The sequence below is a fragment of the Lepisosteus platostomus genome, chromosome 5 (assembly GCF_059453375.1).
Source record: "Lepisosteus platostomus isolate fLepPlt1 chromosome 5, fLepPlt1.hap1, whole genome shotgun sequence".
Taxonomy (NCBI): domain Eukaryota; kingdom Metazoa; phylum Chordata; class Actinopteri; order Semionotiformes; family Lepisosteidae; genus Lepisosteus; species Lepisosteus platostomus.
Genome location: NC_142615.1, coordinates 10,328,247 through 10,344,427, shown reverse-complemented (window position 1 = coordinate 10,344,427; position 16,181 = coordinate 10,328,247). Strand labels below are relative to the sequence as shown.

At 42.1% G+C, this 16,181-nt stretch overlaps 1 pseudogene; it reads right to left on the bottom strand.

Moving 5' to 3' along the window:
* Positions 1-7,571: 7,571 nt before the first annotated feature.
* Positions 7,572-7,690, bottom strand: LOC148663316 (5S ribosomal RNA; annotated as a pseudogene).
* Between the last annotated feature and the right edge of the window lie 8,491 nt (positions 7,691-16,181).

Genomic DNA, 16,181 nt, shown 5'->3' with positions numbered 1-16,181 from the left:
CAGAAAGACCACCGAAACTAAAATTATTCTGCAGTTAGGATCACACATTCTCCCTTCCCTTAACGACAGATTACTGTTCTTTTAAATTTTCTCCATTCATTGGAAGTTTCATTTCACACCTCTCTGCACCCATTCTGACTTCACACCTCTTGATTGGCCTCTCTTTCTGTCCCCTGCTCCCGCCTCTCACTCCTCCTCCCTCCCAACCTTTGTTCTCCCGCTACTTTACCTTTGCCTACTGCCCTGTCTCTCTCACACCTGAAGAAGGCTCCACGGCCGAAACGTTGTGTTCTCTTTCTTCTTTTTTTCAGCATGGAATAAACCTATTACTTGTTCCTTTGCAGCCTACGCATGCTGACTCAGCTACCCACCTGAAATACTTTAACATATCAAAGGAACATACAGGGAAAGGGGCAGTGTCAGAAGTCAAACAAACAGGACAGGGGGGTGCCATTTGGCATCCTACAATCTGTTTCAATTTTGTCTGATTGAATGGGTGTGAGGAATCACAGGCTTTAGTTTGCACCTAAGACAGTGGTCTTAGGTGCGAACAGATAACCTTTCCCACACATAGTCACTGTCCTGACCTTTTGACTCGGTCTTCCACACGTAGCACAGGCGTAGGCACAGAATCAACAGGCGAAAGTGTAGTCGAGGGACTGGCAGGGGTCGGAGTCCGGGAAGGCGTAGAAGTTGCGTCGGTGTGGATTCAGAAGGCAGAGGCGTAAACGAAGAGACAGGCTGGGGTCAGGATCCGAGAAAGCGTAAAACAGGCGAAGGTACAAAATCGAGTGGCTAAAGCGGTAGTCGGAAAAGCGGGGTCGAGGTCCAGGGGAGAAGTCATAGTAAGGCAAAGGTGTAGTTAGTACGTAAGCTCCTGGAGAGAATCTCAATCGTGAGCAATGACCGGGGGGCAGATGAGGGTTTAAGCAGAGGACTGATTGACACGTGCACGTTTGGTACGGGGAGAGCTCGTAGGAATGCGGGAGCGCTTGCCTGCGTGAGGGAGATTCGTGGCAAAACCAACCTGAACTCACAGAAAAACAAGAATGCCCCCGAGACACCTGCACCCCCCCCGGACCACTCTGGTATCAACACCCCCAAACCCATCCATACCAGCTAACAAGACTCAGAATCGGTGCAACCCTCCAACCTGGACCAAGAGCAGGATGGGACAAGAACCTGCACCACACTACGCACCCCTTATCCAGACCAGCAGGACAGCCAGACCACAGACAGCACCATCATGTAACCCCCCTGTTCATTCCAACAGAAAAGGCGAACTGACCCCCACCAGCATGGCGACGCTGCAGCTCTGGTCACACCAGTAGGCCCAATGGGCTCAGAGCTGGGGGACATACAGATGCAGCCATTCAAAATGCGTGGGCGATACCGGTACGCTGTACGCAGTCTACCGCAAGTTACCGGTAAATACCGCGAGTTACCGGTAAATACCGCTAGTTACCGTACATTCTCCTATAATATGACAAGCAAAATAATAGTATCCGGAATTTCGGCAAGGTGGAGCTAATAAAGCTCAACCTCTCATGTTTGAGCTGTGGCCATCAAAGTCTTTAACGAAGATATTACTAATAGTATTAATAATGAATGACCTTGGACAAGCTGTAAGTGTAAACTCAAAGTATTGCCCTGGTCAACATTCTTTTTTTCATTGACCGTCTTTGTAAAAGTAACACCACAGCATTTCGCAATCACGCATTTGTTTCCAATCATGCAAAGTACAGTAATTTTTGAGAATCGATTCACCATGCCTTTCACATGCTCATAAAAGAGATTGATTTAGGAACGTAAACATATTACTGTATGAAAACTGTACTGTATACAGTATGTATATGTATATTTAATGTCTTAACTGTGCCCGTTTAAGTATTGAATATTCATATCTAATTTTACCACTGAAGGGAAATCTTAGTAGCTGAGCATAAAAAGAATAGGAGAATACTGCAACGCGTATGAAGGCCATAAACGATATTAATTTTGGAACATAAACATACAGTATATGGCTGGTCTCGGTACTTTAAAGAAAACATACACGAAACATGGTTTCATTATGACCAGAATCGGTCTTGAGATATTTTTAACTTGATTTACAGTATTTGAGAGGTATGTCTTAACACCGATACTACAGTACGTAAATACTGCTCACGTATATGTTTCTAGGTTTATATTATGCATTTCATACGGTCAAATTTCTTTTGAGCAACTAATAAGAAGCGCGAAACGGTATGCCCAGGGCATTTTAGTTTCGTTTTACTGGGACTCTGCTTTAACAATGTCGCCGTGGATTGATTAGAGATATCAAGTACATACAAGTCATTTTTTAAATGTTGTAGTTCGTCTTGTAAAAATGTTACGAGTACATCATCTATCAATAATTACACAGGTTCTGTTTCCATATTGCGGATTTTGGTTACATAATATTATTTTCTAAATTTCATGTTGTGAATATATGATTTGGGCAAACAGAGCCGCAAAGAAGTACTTTATGGGTTGTTGTTTTTTTTTTTTCAGTTTTATCTAGAACAAGCGATGCTTAAACCTTTGTCTGGTTCTTGTGAAACTATCCACACGACAGTTACAGTACCTAGGAGTTGACTTCAGTGATGTCACTGATGGGATGTTTCTAAAAATCCATCCTCTGTAAAACGTCTTCTCTAGTTGTCCTGCATATGTATTCGCTAATGAAGCTGTGTGTTCTGAGCCTGGATCTCTACATTTCTGTATGAACCAGCTTAGAGGGCTAAAGACAGCTTATGTTTAAATTGAGTGTAAGGCAATTTATGCTTCTAAAGTCATGGTCAGCATTTATTATTGTACTGTGCTGTAAACTTGTTCTGTGCCTAGTCACATTATTTTATAGCGTTTTTATAGCGTTATCAAATCCGGTGGCGCTGTGTGTTAGTTTCCTGACTCCCATGTCACATGGTCTGTGATTGAAACCTGTGAAACCGGTTTAATTCGTCACAGCCAGCACTCCGGCAGAGAGGGGTTGTACTTGTAAAGTAGAAGCAGGCGAGATTTCCAGTGAAAGACACCTCCCCCTCCCCCCCCACCCTCATACGATTCAAATTGTATTACAGCATTGTAATTACACATTGTAATTGTATTACACATTGTACACATGCTTAAAAGAGAAGAGAGAAAACGTAAGCCTTCTTCAGGTGTGAGGGTCTTCTGCTCAGAATGAAACACTAAAATGTAATGTAGGCTCTGAATGGGTTCAATTATGATTTGGGCTTGATTAAGGTCGCTGCCTTTCATCTAAAACCCTACTTGAATCCTTCTAAACTAAAAATCAGTGTTAGTGAGTTCTAAATAAAGAGGTATCCAGGTAACAGTGAAACGGGCGGACAGTCTGGGGAGATCGCCCGTTTTCCATGTAAATAGTTCCCTGGTTCCGCACCCCTTGGTGTTTCTCTCGCTCTCTCTCGGGTAACCTGATCATTAGCTCGAGTGCTTTGTGTATATTCTAATGGTAGTGGGGGCAGGTGTGTGGGAACAGGTTTGGTTGAAATTGCATTGGAGTTCTATGTTCTTCACACCTGAAACATTTTCTCAGAAAGCATTTTCTTCGCAGTTTAACCGATCTTGTTACAGCATGTTACAGTTTACTATTATTAACCATATTCATTTTAAGTGCTTAATGCCATTTTTTGACCAGGCACGAATATTCTTAAGTCCATATCTTCGCAAGGGAATCAGTGCGAATTGCAATACTAATTAAATTAAAACTACTAACTACTAACTAATACTAGCTAATTAATACAAACCAGAAACGTGTCTAATGACATTACAAGTGGAAAGATTACAGATTTTAATCGTCTTTAATTTTGTTACGTTATACATTTTAGAAACGTTTCATCCATACAAACACCACAAAACTATTTTCGATTGTATTTCTGAATAGTATGTTACACTTAGTTCACTGTTTTAAATACATCTAATTAAGAAAGTTAGGTGTTAGCATAAACTATTAGCAATCAATAATATTAAATTTAGCACTGTAATAAGCTGTTGCACTTTCCCCCGCATCTTGTAAAAATATATTTTCATTGTTCAAATATACATTAAGTCTGACTATCATATAATAAGTTAAATACAAAACTAAAGAAAAAATAGGGTTAAATATAATTCAAAATATTTTGTTAACAATGTTAAAATAAAATGTATTAACTAAGGAGTAGGATGGCACAGTTGTTAGTATGTTTTTTGTTTTGTTTCTTTTTCATAAATACAATAGTAGTACCTGATGTCTCAGTGGCTTTCAAAATTAAATTATGCATGCAAACCTGTGAACTAGAAAGATAACTAAGATATCCATCCATTTATAATGGTGGCAAAGTGGTTAGCATTGCTGTCTTGCAGCACTGGGGTCCTATGTTCAATTCCTGCCATCCTGTGTGTGTGGGGTTTACATGTTCTCTCTGGGTTACATGGTTTTTCTCCATATGTGTGATATGACTCCCTCTCGCACTCCAAAACATACTGGTAAGTTAATTGATGTATGGGAAAACTGGCCCTGGTGTGTGTGTGTTTGTGTCTGTCTGTCCTGTGATGGACTGGCGCTTCGTCCAGGGTGTATTCTGCCTTGTGTCCGTTGCTTACTGGGATAGGCTCCAAATCCTCTGTACTGGATAAAGAGATTAGAAATGGATGGAAGTAAAGGCACTGTGTGGATGGAACTATACACAGTGTTAGAAACCCACTATGAAATGGCAGCATCTCACTGAGAATAAAATATCTTATAGTGCTGGCTTAAGGAAACAGCCTTTCCACCTCTCTTGCACATCAGTATCCATACCTAGTTATTTAAACAAATTGCCTCTAATTATAAACATCTTAATATGCTGGCTCTGTGGATCCGCATCAGCTATGTTTGCCCATTCCTTCAATTCATGTGCATCCAACACACAGTTCAATGCCAGCAACTACACATAATCTAAAATACAATCCTTATTTCAGTATCTATGTAAACATATAGTCTGTTAACTTCATCATCTTCATCAAAAGTATGCCTAACCCCATTAGAAAGTGTTCTTGTTATAAGTGTATTCCTCAGGTTTCCCCAAATTATCTTCTTCTTGTCAACATCTCTAGTCTTTTATCCTGCAATAACTCAGCCAACACTTAAATCTCCAAAAGCTGCTTGTGTTAATTTCTTTAAATCACAAATATCATGTGTAAATACTGGCCATGTAATACTCTGCATTGTGGAATAATAGTTTATTTTAAAGGGAAATAGAGAAACTAAGAACTAGAGAAATCAAGAAAGGCTTTTTTTCTAGAATTAATAAATGCACATCCTGTTCACTGGGGAAATTAAATCCACACTGAGCAATCTTCAATATGTTCAGAATATGACAGCAAGAATCCTATCAGGGATGCATTACACCTGTTTTCAAGTCCTTGCACTGGTTACCTATCAGATTTCGAGTCAACTTCAAAATCCGTATCCTCCTTATATACTGTCCTACAACTGTTATTATTGATCACCGAATTATTGTACTTGACATGACTTCATTCAGCCTTTCCTGAACGTCTATGACAGGCAGAGAGAGTGCTGTTTCTGGTGCGATCTTTTGCAGCTGACATTTCACTGTTTTAAACGAACAAGAAATTAGATTGCTCATAAATCACTTATTCTATATAAACACAGCGTAATTGCCCTCTGAAAATCCTCTTTTTCTTGTTCGTTTTAGAGACCTGGATCGAAACTGATTTTAGATGTCAGAAAGGATTTATTTTCTCTGTATTTCCTACATTGCTTTGTCGAGATTTTAACTTTATATCTAACTTTATATCTAGGCTCAGATTTCAACTATAAATCGTACAGTAATTAATAGCAGTAAATACTGATGTGTTGCGCCCTCTTACCACAAAAATATATGTTTTGTAGTTGGGATTAACTTTATTTCGTACGCATAGCTACTCCGATTCAGACACCGAACAGTTAAAGATGGCGGCAAATCAGACACCCAGAGGGGGGGGGGCGTCTTCTCGCCTCCATAACTAAAATGCCAAATAGGAGTGGCTTAAGCGACATACACAGTCGTGTAACTGACAGTTTGAGGTAGCCTATCGTGTAAATTTCGCTTTGTTGCTGATAGGTTAAGCTTTCGAAACTCTGCCCCAAAGTCATGTGACTGATTTTTCGCCCTGTTTCGTTGGTTAAACGCAATGATCACAAGCACCACCATGGTAACTGGGATGTGTAGTTTTTAATTCCGTTTGAATTATAACTGTACGTACTGTCTTCATATTTGACCAGGGCTTCAAAGAGAAGGCGCGCCAAAAAATTTCAGTGCCGTCGTCTCCGCTTTAAAGGTACCCCTGTGCTGGAATAATTTGACCTTGGAACGTTTGCCCAGCGTAGTTATAGTGGACATAAAAACAAGAGTTCACTGGCATTATATCCTAGAAGACACAGACCGGCGCCAGACCGGTAAATGCTTGATGAACTAGGGATTGGACAGTTTCCAAGTGCTTGTACAATTGATAGAAATGTTCAAATAAATGTGCAAAAGAAATAAACAAAATAATCATTTATTTCTTTATCATATTGGCTAGCTAATGTCCTCTCTTTGCTAGTTAGTGGCTGTGTTTCTGCGTTGGGTAGCAACGGGTGACTGTTCTCAGGCGGAAGATGTAAACAGCTTAATTTTCGTGTTAAATAATTTTTAAAAATTAAAATTCATTCTATACAGCAATCACATATTTGGGTACCATTTCATAAAACTTTCATGCTTAAAATGTTTAGGGAGAAATGGAAGACTGGTGTGTATTTTTTCTTTAAACAAATCAAGACCAGCCATACACAGTACAGTTTATGTACATACAGTAATGTTTATGTTCCTAAATTAATATCGTTTATGACCTTCAGATGCGTTATGCTCCTCTTCTTTTTATGCTCAGCTACTAAAATTTCCCTTTAGTGGTAAAATTCCATATAAATATTCAAAACTAAGCGGATTGAAACGTGCACAGTAAAGACATTAAATGATTAAATCTTTGCACTACCAACCAATGCACCACGAGTGCCCCTGTCGGTCATTTTGGCCAGCAAATCACTTACCGCGGTGCCCTACGGTGCCCTGCGGGTTGGTTAAAGAACTACGGGTTTTTAACGCTCATTTTGAATAGCTGCATCTGTATTTCACTTCAGCCTTTCACTCTTGCTTCCTTCCAATGAGGACGGAGCTGCGGGAGAAAGGGCGCTATAGAGGATCGCTGTGGAGAGCTGCTGCTGTGCTTTGACATCTGAGCTCTGTGGAAAACTATCTCAATACAATTCTGAAAAACGCAACTCCCCGAACGCCAGCCGAACAAGTCTCCAAAGCCGAACTGCTGTGTCTCTTTTCAGCTGACGATAAACCTTTCCTCGATCCTTTGCGGACTTGTAAAACTGTTCCTGATCAGAAAAAAAAACGCTCACGCTAATACACAAGCACCCGTGTCTCGCCAAAGCTGACAAATAAACAGACGGACAAGCCGCACTGCACGTGTGAACAGGGGAATGAGCGAGCGGGGATAGGGCGCCTCCTGCGCTTAAAAGCTTACAGCACCTGGTATTCCAACGCGGTCTCCCATTCAAGTACTAACCAGGCCCACCCCTGTTTAGCTTCCGAGATCAGAAGAGATCAGGCGTGCTCAAGGGGGTGTGGCCGTAAGCGAGAGCAAGGCTCGCTGGCACCCTTCTTATAGAGAATTGTCATGGAAATATAACTATCAAGGAAGCCACAAGAGAGAGTTCTCACCTGAGTAAGGTCTTTATTTCAATATTGCAATATTGGGAGCCCTGCAAAGTGCAACCAGAGACTCAATTTGTTACAAGCAGTACAGGGTTTTTATAAGACGTTGCGCTGTAAAAAAGTTCAGCACTTGGTCCCTTCTAAAACTTCCCCTTTCTCTAAGAGAAAACAGATTACATCATAGAGCGAGAGAAGAAAAACTAGATTTGTTATTCAAAGCTTATCAGTTACTTTCAGCTAATTCTAATGACCCAGACAGCATATATTGTTTTGGTACATCTAAACTAGTCTTCTAAACTAACCTAAACAGTGTACTTTGTTGACGAACTGTTTTCTAAAATTCTGCACGTACTGTAGCACAGCAGTTACATCCTTGAAATATATTATCTAAAAGCACCAATATATTTTTTTCAAAGCTCTCTACATTTTTAAGAATCAATTTACTTATTAGATTTCCACTTCAATTCCCTCCTTTTTATTCTTGAAAATGATTAAAAGTTAGATTCTTCATATGGACTCCCAGGAGGCTCCCGTACTTCGGATTCTTGCGTTCTTATCAGAACATACTGATGCGCAAACATATTCATTACCATATTTCAAAGCATTGGAATAATATATTTCGTACAGCAACACAAAACCAGGAAGACAAGTATCACAGCTACTATAATCGGTGTTAGTAACTTAAAGAAAAACATTCCCCCTGTCCCAAACAGTGATTCTAACCAGGAGAGAAATGGGTGAGGCTGTAGAATGAGGCATTAAAGCACATACATAACAAGATGCATTACATTTCTTTAACTTTACAGTATGATTTATAAGTTTATACCACAAATTACTCATATCCCCCTCATTATCAGTTTCATTCAGCCAGTTTGTATACAAATAGGCTTCGCGTTTAGATTCTTCCTCTTTCTGGGTGATGACAGGCTTCCACATAAAATGGAAAAAGGCTGTGCACATCAGTCCCAAGGATGTGATCTCCATCTATCCCTGTGGAGACATCACTCCTGCGCTTTGCTCAGTTCATTTGTGACCTTTTTACAGTGGGAAGCATGAATACAGGGCACCTGGCATGGCCCCCTCCACTTGAGTGAACACCATTTCTTTTTCCTGAAGTCTTTCACCAGAATCCAGTCTCCTTATTCATGCATTAGTTCTTACAGCACAGGTAAATCCCTGTGGGCTGGAGCCCAGCATTTTTCTTAGGGTTTTATTTTTTACAAGATTGGTCAACAGCTGGGTAATAACTCTTAGAAAAATCTACACATTGTTCCACTGACTCAGCTGTGCCGTTTTGCAGAACAATTCTAGCTGAAGTTGTAAAATTTCTCTTTGGTCCGTTCCTGCAAAACATCTTATTATGAACAAACAAACCATAATAATAATGTGCATCTATGGGAATCACTCCCAAGGGTAACCCCCCTTAAAACTATATTGTTCTACCCATCAGGTTCTGCCACTAGATAAGAGAACCTTTCCCATGAAATCATTTTTTGACCTTTATGATCCCTTCAGGGCATACAATTAGCACAGAAGCAGCAGCTTTAGTCCACATGTTTTTCAAGCAGGATATTAACAGTATGATCGTAACGAATAATACCAGACACACAAATCTGTATTGAACCAGATACCCTCGCCAGGTTCCTAGCACAGACTGTAGCCATGCACCAATGCCCCAATCATCTGGATTCTAATTATGGTATATATTTTTCTTCATCATAGATGTGCTTTGCTAAGTCATTAATTTGCTAATAATTGTCTAGAATACAAGTACTGTTTAGTCTTTGCTCACCTAAACAGCTGTCTATCACCCTAATAGAGAATGGCCTAAAACTGTGATTATAGCGAGGAGCATACACTTATTTCCATTCTAATACATCTGAGTTACACACAGACTAAAAGCAGGGCTATTTTCCCATGCCAGTAAACCTAAATAATCACCTCTATCAAAGGGGATTACTCCCATGACCATCTTTTATAGCAATACAATCCCAACATGAGCTCTGATTATTATTTGTGGCTGACTGATAAAGTATTGATTCCATATCCCCATTTTATTAAAGTAAAGCTCCTTACACTTAACAGGTACACTGTCGCCCCCCCTCAGGAAGCTCAACAAACACAGAAACAGTGACAATATAATAATAAATGTTCACTCAGTCTCTGGTGAAGAAAGATGTGAAGACGGGGGTTTGAATTTAATCCTTTCTGTAGGGGGTTTAGACTTCCAAGTCACAAGCTGGGGTTTATGGCAGGAAAGGGGGTTAACTGATAAGGATTGCAGATGCAAGCTAGGAACCCCCCTGGGTGTAATCTTAAACTGACCATTTGTCCAGAACATCGTAAACTGGTCAAATACCATGAACCCCCCTCTTTACCATCAGACCGAGTGTCGTCAGAAACGGAGAAGAAAACACTATATAACCCAAAAGTTTGTAACAGTACGGCGAACAATACTTCGGTTTTGTTGTTTCTTGCGGGAAACAAGACTTCGGCTTTATTGTTCCTTGCATGCAATAAACTCATCTGTTTTACTTCATCTCGGGATCAGGAACCTTATTTCTTCTGTTACAACACTGGTGCAGTGGTTCGGTGTCGGCGCAATGCGTAGATCCAGTGATCTCATCCTGTCACTCAGATGGCAGAGTCGGTAGTCAGTTGCACTTGATATGGTCCTTCCCAGCAGGGTTGCAACATCTGGCAGGATATATCTTCCACACCCACACCCCACTCGCCAGGTATCAGGTCGTGTCTTCCCTCTACTGGAGGTCTCCAGGAGCGTCCAGCACCTGTTCACCAGCCCCGTGCACCACTTCAATTAACAACCTACAATACTACAATAGAGAATTAGCAAATTCAACAATCCATTAGCCAAATTCATCCCTCCAGGAAGTTTCGTTGATTGGCCTGTGATGATATCAAACAGGCTCTATTACACAGTTCTGTTTGATCCAGCCCGCATCCCATGGCGTTCCTTCAGTCTGATGTCTCGTCGATCTTTTAGAGTTCTGTTCCTTCATTCCACTGTTCCAGCAGACTGAGGGTGATCTCAGTCCATCTCACCCCGAATAATGCAGCCACAGCCTGTCCCTTGATCATAATATAAGCGGTAGGGCAGTGCCCACCGAGGGCTTATCTCCATCATCAAGTGTTTGGTAGACACAGAGGCAGTGACAGCAACCCATTGGGAAAACAGATTATAAGAGCCAAGGTTTCCCTTTACAATTGTAAATTGTAAACATTTGCTACTGCCTGAAAGGTTTCTCAGGAGCAGGCCTTTTGAGCTGTAGCACCTGCACCTGAACTGTAGTTGAGTTCCTTTGATAAGCATCACATTGAGATACCACATAAGTGGCTACTGCTTCAAACACGGTCCCCACCCAGGTTTGGGTAACCAGCACACCATTTGACTCACACCCAGGTGTCCGACAGAGTGCATTTGTCGAGCTACAAAGGGCATTAGGCTGTGAGGGCCTGCAGAGTGTCCAGTGTGCTGGCAGCACCACACTCTTTTCTAACCATGTCCTTTTCTCTGCTTTAGAGGCCTCAGCCTGAATATCCTGTAGCTGTCCCCTTTTCCCCAACAGAGGTCTCACAGGGGTCTCAGACTCCTGTTCTACAAGTACTGCTCACCTGACAGCTACATCTGCAAAGTTGTTCCCTCGAGTTACTGGAAACATTTCTTTATTATGTGATTTACACTTTACCACAGCTACTTCAGTCAGCAGCTGCAAAGCTTCTAACAGTTCAGAGACAAACCCAGGTCTGCTAGTTCTACACCAGATTATTCACAGTTTATACAGCCAGGCAGGTAGCCTGCACAACACATAAACACGGGCCCTTGGCCACCACATCAAGGGGTCCTGAATAATAATAACCCACCAGACGATGCCTATCTCCATGCCTCCTGCACCAGCACAACAGCTCACGATCCATTTCTTTCACTTACACACAGATTACATACAGATGATCCGTCTGAGGGAATCCTGTCCAGGGCCAGTGCCTGCAAGAAAGCTTGTTTCAAAACATCAAAAATGGTTTCTGCTGCAGGGGTCAAGGCAATTTTGTCTTTAGACTGCACTACCCCCCTTAAACCAATACGTCACTAGACAAGCTCGTTCTGAGAAGGCATTCACCCTGGCTTTATCATGTAGTTGGTTTTATACTCCTTTTTTTCCTCTCAAGATCCAATACTTGGAGTAGCCCGGCCTTATGGATTCCCTCATTAGGTAAAACAATCACAATATCACATAACTCTATTGAGTTAGTTTACATAAATGCTATTTCATGCAGTAATTCCTTATAAAATGCTGCAGTCTGGGCCTAAAATAGGTCTGGGGTGTCCCCCACCCACATCAGTAGTTGAAACTGTACATCTTTACCCAAGCAGACTGTGACAGCTTATATTTGCTTTAAACACAACCCTTGCACTCCTTCTCCTGTAGCCTCCTGTTATCCGTTAGAAAACGTTATATCACATCTTTATGCTGTTTTAGTCTAAAAACAGGACAGCTGTGCTCCTGTGCCCCACAGTTACTGCACACTGTAAGATTATTTCACTTTTATTTAAATCCTGAGATAAATTTAGGAAGGCTACAGAGGGGTTTACTCGATTAAAACTGTTAGTTCTCTCGTTTCAGCTTCTGACAAGTTCTTTAATTGTGAAATCAAGCGTCTTTCTTACAATTTCTCCAAAAAACACATTTTTTTAGTAACTGCACACCAGCTTATTAGTAGTTTTGTCTTTGAGGTTTTATATCTCGGTATAACATTCAAGTCGCACAATAATTTCGACAAACTGGCGGCTCCCTTTTCTCCTCCTTGGGAGTCTTTTTACCACCCATTTGCAGCGCTCCCACTTCTGCATGCATGCTTCGCGAGTTATTAAATCACATCTGTCTCTGTTCGTAATATCAGGAAAGCATAGTTGCACATTCTTGGCAACATCAGGTTTTAACCCACTCAAGTAAATTTGTTTTATTACTGTGGAAGTATCTTCATTCACTTCCTTTTCATCGGCTAACCCCGAGTATACTATCCATAAAGCTATAAACCTTTCTGTAAAATCTGAAAACATCCTCACTTCCTTCTGCTGACATGCTGTTACTTTTCTCTAATCAGTTTTCGGTGGGTAATGCTCTTTCAAAAATCTCCACACTAATTCCCACCCTTCTCCCAGATTCTCTCTCAAGGCGTTCTATTTCTTCTTTTGCTTTTTCTTTTTCTACATATACAACTTCGTTTCGTTCAGCCATTGCTTTTAGCTTTTCCATCAGGGATTTTTCCGTCTCATCTATGATATTCTGTTGAATTCTCAAATATTCCTCTAAATATTTTTATCCAAAGGTTCATACACTTTTCTACATTCCTGTTCAGCCTAAATTCCGTCTGACAGTCAATATTTCTTTTAAATTTCACTTTGGATTAATCAAACTTTTTTTTTCCCTTCACACCTAACCATTTTCACGTCTCCCACGCGCCCCGCGGAATCCCCCAGTCAAGACAAACTGACAAACTATCACAATACGGGAACACGGACCAGGTTCCAAATCCTGGCTTTAAACACACAGTTGAATCGAGTTACCATTTTCGGCTCTTCTGCAAGTACAGTTCTAGTTACTACCTTCAGCCGTACTGCAGTCGTGTACCAGGATGCAACACCTGGATTTTTTCGCACGGGCAGGGCGAGATGCTATTCCTTCAGCAATCCCTCCTTTTCTACCCCACCTTCAAAAAACAGGCATCTAAGACACATACACCATTAACTCATTTTTCTGTTGTACTCGCTTCAGCTTCAGGAAAACCCTGAACCCACCACAGCAACATGGAGAGGACAAGGGACTTTTTAGAAAAGAGGAGTCCTTACCTCTTTTTAGAAGCGGCCGCCTAACTTTTCCTCTCCATGTCCGTGTGGTTTAATTTAGATGGATACTTCTTCATCATTTGGGTCACGTATCCGCCAATCTGCCTCCTCCTTTTTAGAGGACGTTGTAAGCCTTTAGGAACAATATGATCTAGCAACAAGGTTATGTCACTGTAGTTAGGCTTAAGACAATCAAGAACAAGGCGCTTGCCTTTCTTCTAAATTCTTTACGATCATCAGGCAATTAAGGAAAAGACTTAACTAATGCAAATAATTCACTAGGAGACCAATGTCAATGTACTGTACATATGCTGGAGTTCCTTCTGGACCTGGAAAAATGCACATTGGTATTTCACAAACAAGTGGCTCCGGACCGCTTTCTAATTTCGGTGGAGACTTTTTCTTTTTAGTACGCATGGCCATGACTTTAGCTGCAGCTTGCTGTTCTTTAGTTTCAAGACTAGTCTTTTTTTTTAAGCTTCCCATTATTTCTGTGATTCCTCTTTCCATTAAATAAGTTTTCCAATTCATTTTCTTTCATTTCTTCTCCTTCTCTTCTAAGTTTCCCCTTCTTCAGGAAACTTCTTTTTCCTAATTCAACTTTCCTCTGTCCATTCTGATTCACTTACAAAGATCCTTCATAGTTATGGGCCCCTAATTATCATATATAAATTATGTGCAAGTTCCCTTACACCTATTACCCTAGCTTTACAGTTCATGAACATAATTTTTTTCCCTAACCCAGGCTATAATTGTTTCTCCGAATTTGTCGTACATGTACTTTTACTGGACTGCTCGGTCCCATTTTCGTCTTTGAATTTTAATTTCCCATTTTTACCGATCGGTGCCTTACTTAGAACCTTATCACATTAACTACTCCGCAGAGCAAAAACCACACGTCTGTGTTAAGATAAGTTCTTTATATGAGTCCCAGACTCATCAAACCCGCGTGAGAACACCCCTGTGGCTCGCTTCTCAAACTATTAATTTTAAAGGATCACTTACTGACGTCAGACAGCTGCCAATTCTCCAGACGCGTCTCTGGAAGGATAAACAGTTTATCCTCCGAGGTTCGTCCAATTTGCTAAAATTGTCCGGGTCCGGATGGAGTTTCAGCAGCCGTTCGCGTTCAGGTTTGTGATCCCGGACGAGCCCCCAAACTGTCATGGAAATATAACTGTCAAGGAAGCCACAAGAGAGAGTTCTCACCTGAGTAAGGTCTTTATTTCAATATTGCAATATTGGGAGCCCTGCTGCCACTTCGCCAAGTGCATCAGAGACTCAATTTGTTACAAGCAGTACAGGGTTTTTATAAGACGTTGCGCTGTAAAAAAGTTCAGCACTTGGTCCCTTCTAAAACTTCCCCTTTCTCTAAGAGAAAACAGATTACATCATAGAGCGAGAGAAGAAAAACTAGATTTGTTATTCAAAGCTTATCAGTTACTTTCAGCTAATTCTAATGACCCAGACAGCATATATTGTTTTGGTACATTGTCTTCTAAACTAACCTGTTTCCACCCGGTCTCGAACCGGGGACCTTTCGCGTGTTAGGCAAACGTGATAGCCGCTACACTACGGAAACCTGCAGGGGCTGCTGCTGGTGTCTCGCTTGCGTTTCGGGCTGAGAAAGGGACGCGTCACTTTAGGCAGGGGGCGCTGGAGAGAGGAACAAAGGGCGCGATGAAACAAAATGCCAAAATCCGGGATCGAACCAGGGACCTTTAGATCTTCAGTCTAACGCTCTCCCAACTGAGCTATTTCGGCAGTGCGCAAAGCCCACAGCCACCTGCTCCAGCCTTCCTGTGTTGTGGCATGAGCGCACCAAGAGTAGCGGGAGAGTGTTGCAGGAACGTCACTCAGAAGGAAAGCCACCCAGCTGCGCCCTCTGAGCTCTGTCCAGCGCATCTTCCTCGCATGGACTCCTGCCTGCGACGGGCAGGAAACAATTAGCAAGAACAGAACGACACCCCATGGGTGTCTCATGACCGCACCTTAGGTTGTGACACGTGCAGGTGTGAGGGGTTGCCGGGCTACTTTGGAGCAGAGCTTGGGCGGAGGGGGGGCGGGAAAGCAGACAAAGAGGTGACACCTCAAGGTCTGCACGATCACAGCTCTCCGCCGCCCCAGGCTTCCGCTCGATAAGCTACTGGACACACCCGCCCCTCCTCACACAGACCGTGGAAAAGCCCCCGAGTGGGAGGGCTCGCTCTTCCTCCCAGGAGCTCTTGGACACGACGCCCAGACAGGGCGCGGGGAGCCGCCGCCTGCAAACACGGCTCCAGGCAGGACTCCACTCCGCAGGAGCCGCAGAGCAGAGGAGATGAGGGCAGCTTAGCTCCTGTGCAGAGACCTGAGCTGTTGTTGCTGTGGATGCTGTCTTTTCTGCACTCGGGGTAGGAGTGAATGTTGAGTTGCACTTAGAAATGAAGCAGAGCACTTCAACGGCACGGGTGTGTGTGTGTGTGCGCCCTGGTGATTCTGGGAGACAGATCGAACCTGGGCTAAAAGAGAGGGGGCTTAGCCCTCTTCCATTTGCTAGTTCAAAGTTG